Source organism: Triticum dicoccoides, chromosome 4B (genome assembly GCF_002162155.2).
Source record: "Triticum dicoccoides isolate Atlit2015 ecotype Zavitan chromosome 4B, WEW_v2.0, whole genome shotgun sequence".
NCBI classification, from domain to species: Eukaryota; Viridiplantae; Streptophyta; class Magnoliopsida; order Poales; family Poaceae; genus Triticum; species Triticum dicoccoides.
The window spans coordinates 350,641,459-350,645,200 of NC_041387.1; the positions used below are offsets into that span (position 1 = coordinate 350,641,459).

Here is a 3,742-nt window from a genome sequence, read left to right on the forward strand (position 1 = left end):
TTCCGTCAGTTCTGGCAACTAACACCATTAAATATGACAGGAAAAGTCATTTTTACCCTTGGTGTAGTTTGTGACCAAAATTGTGAACTAGAAGTCAAAAGCAATGGTGATGTGATATGTTTGTCTTGAATACATTACCAAATGAAACCAAATCTGCAATTTAGCACATCTTTAATTTTAATTGGATAATTGGACAGAACCTCCCTTGTATTTTGATGATATATGCCCTGTACAGTTCATATATGCACAATTTATAATATACTTGGAGCAGATTCACATGTATGCAAACTAAAAGTTCAAAGAAACTTGGTCCAGGTTCACATATACGCAAAGAGTCCACATATTTAGTCCTCTACACACATTCAGGTTCACATAGAGTTCACAGATAATAGTGCAGGTTCACATCATGTCAAATACAACACATGAAGGTCACATATAGCACGTACAAAAGCCCAGGTTCACATATATATTACATAAACAGTTCAAAAGTTTCCAAAATGAACCATGATATGGAAAGGGATCCAATGAGAATCACAAGCTAAGCCTCATTTTGCTTCGTGTGCTCATTGCAGGGCTGGCAAGATTCATTTTTTGCTTCATGTGCCCATTGCAGGGCTGTCATGTGGCACCATAGGAAGGTGTGGCAACTTATCAGCAACCTCTTTGCTTTTTCTTTTGGCATGTAATTTCAAAGCAACAGATTCTTTCTTGTTGGCCACACAAATGGGTTGAGTTCTTGATCTACACATACACATTCATGGCAGCACATCATACATCACATATAGTAGCCCAGGTTAAAAAAGAACAATGCATAACATAACATAAAATTCGGAAACAACCATAGGTTACCTTTTTGCTACTCCGGATCCAGATTTACTCCCTTTCCCGTTTTCCTTAGTTGTTTTCTCCAACATTTGGCTATAGTGAGAAGAATGCAATTAGAATACAAAACCAAGCTTTCATCTAATCTACCACAAAATTCAGAACTAGTTCTTACCTTTTTGATGCTCCAGTAGAGTAATCATGTTTTCTCTTTTTCATAGTTGTAGGTTCCAAGCTTTGGCTATGGTGAGAAGTTACTTAGAATTCAAACACAGATTTCATATAATCTTCCATTGTAGAAGCATATATGCTCCATGGACACTTATCTTCATCCCTTTTTGAACAATAAGCTCTGAACCTATGTGGTGCACTCTTTTCGGTGTCAAACTTAAATTCATGTTTGATTGCATGCTGAGAAAGCGCCAATTTAAACTCTGTCATATTGGGATATTTTCTTCCTTCGTTCATTGGAGGATCTAATTTATTATATTCAATGTGTGGTGCATGATCTGCCTCGTGATATTTCTCATCTTCCTCTACTTCAACCTCTGACATGCTCTCATCCTTGCTCTCAACCTCGCTCTCAGCCTCGCTCTCATGATCAGGAACATAGTCTTTGTCCTTTTCTTTATTGGAACAAGGAACCATGATAAGAGGTACAAGTTCATCCTCTAAATAAATATTTTCCTCATCAACACCAACATGCTCATTCTCAGGTACTGGGTTGCGAAGATAATCATCATCATCTTGTTCTATGTTGGTAGGTTGGCTATGCGCATCACTATGCCACTCCGTTATAGGCTCATATGGTTCCGATGGATCACAATATGCAACAAACATATGCACAACCTTTGTCTTAGAGTGTTTCTCAAACGTCGACACCAATTATTGGTCAGATGTTACTTCAGGGTAGATTTTCAGAAAATCATCATAGTACTGAACATGTGCAACTTCCAAATAACGAGGCGAGTACTGCTCTACGATTGATTCAACCAAGTACTTATAATTTGTTAAGTCAAAATCAATAACCTTATCAAAACAGAAGCATTTGATATCCTTTCTAGCCTTTTTTGGGTTGCCAAGCAAACTGATTTTCAGCACATAAGTTGAATTTCGATCCATCCTGTAAAAACCAAATAAACTTAATCATGAGTTGCATTTGGGATCCGTCTCTAAATTCAGATTTTCCAGCAAATATCCATCTCTAAATGAAACTCCTAAGTAATCTATTGCATATCGACAAATCTAGAAGAGAGGTGCAACAAATATGTTGCATTTGGGATCCATCTCTAATTAATTTTCAAGGCCATCTCTAAGTAATCTGTCAAATTTAAAGAAGAGATGACTCACCCATCTATACAAGCCGATGTAGCCGCATCCTTCGGTGATACTTGGCCTTGCTCCGGTGATGCGCTTTTACCACACAAGGCCGAGACCGCCGCACAGCCGGCCTCCCCACCATGGCCGCCCTCCGCCTCCCCACCATGGTCGCTTTGCTCGTCGTCAACAGGTTGGCCGCCCCCCGCCTTCCCACCATTGCCACCTCGCCCGTCCTACACGGGTAGGCCGCCCCCCGCCTCCCCACCATGGCCGCCTCGCCCATGGCCCTCGTCCACCTTGCCCTCCTCCATGCGCCGCCATTGGGTGCCTCGCTCGCGCCGCTGCTGCGTGCCTCGCTCGCGCCGCCGCTGTCGCGCTAGGTTTAGGTCTCGGGGAGGAGATGGGGAATCGGGGGCAGAAGGGGGGGTTCATTTTTCTTTTTTTTAGCGTGCTATAAAGCAGGGGTAAATACGACTTTTCCTGTCATAGTTGACGGTGTTAACGGCAAAGAATGACAGAAGTGTCATGGAAGGAACAAAATAAAGTTATGTTGTCAAAGAAGGAAAAAATAAATTTTTAGGGCCAAAAAGGGAACCAAAATTTAAGAAAAGGCCAAATAAGGAATTCTCTCAATTAATATAGTAGTAGAATACTTAGGCACGTACATCATAACATCACCGTGCATTGCACGTACAACATTTAGTGGTAGTAAGAGACAAATGCCTATATGCCATGCATGTTCATACTATTTGTGCCTTTCTACTTCACTTACTGCGCTACATTACTCATGTTCGTACGTCCACTCCTGGGTACATGTCCATCTCGCAGCTCCAGTCCCACGTGTTCCTCATAGATGGAACGATCCATAACGGTGGGCAACGGGAGTCCATATCATCGCAGCTTCTTAGTGTGGCTCCCCACGATGGAGACTCATCCAAACCAAAGCGACATAGATCAGGGATAGGGGCGTTCAAGATATGAATATGTCGGTGCACAATGAAAACACATCCTTTCTTCACGAATGGCAGGCCGTCGGCGTCGTGCATGGAAGGTGGCATCGTTTGCACTATGGGGTAGTTGTCCCCGATGAAAATTGAGTACTCTTCAAGTGTGTTCATCTGCACCCAGGTAGCATCACGGGGGTCAAACACGCCGCCGTCCATCTGGTACACCTGACATCTCAAACCTGGATACATGCTGACGTGCATGGTTATGGTTGTTGGGGAACGTAGTAATTTCAAAAAATTTCCTACGCACACGCAAGATCATGTGATGCATAGCAACGAGGGGAGAGTATTGTCTACGTACCCAACGCAGACCGACTGCGGAAGCGATGACACGACGTAGAGGAAGTAGTCGTACGTCTTCTCGATCCAACCGATCAAGCACCGAAACTACGGCACCTCCGAGTTCGAGCACATGTTCAGCTCGATGACGATCCCCGGACTCCGATCCAGCAAAGTGTCGGAGAAGAGTTTCGTCAGCACGACGGCGTGGTGACGATCTTGATGAACTACAGCAGCAGGGCTTCGCCTAAACTCCGCTACAGTATTATCGAGGAATATGGTGGCAGGGGGCACCGCACACGGCTAAGGAATCG

At 43.6% G+C, this 3,742-nt stretch overlaps 1 long non-coding RNA gene across 1 annotated transcript; it reads right to left on the reverse strand.

The window, feature by feature from the left end:
- Positions 1–403: 403 nt before the first annotated feature.
- LOC119293622 lies at positions 404–1,924 on the reverse strand. Its single transcript, XR_005143151.1, has 3 exons — positions 998–1,924; positions 850–918; positions 404–741 (listed from the first exon to the last, which is right to left on the reverse strand). It is a non-coding gene; the product is annotated as an uncharacterized LOC119293622 (long non-coding RNA).
- Between the last annotated feature and the right edge of the window lie 1,818 nt (positions 1,925–3,742).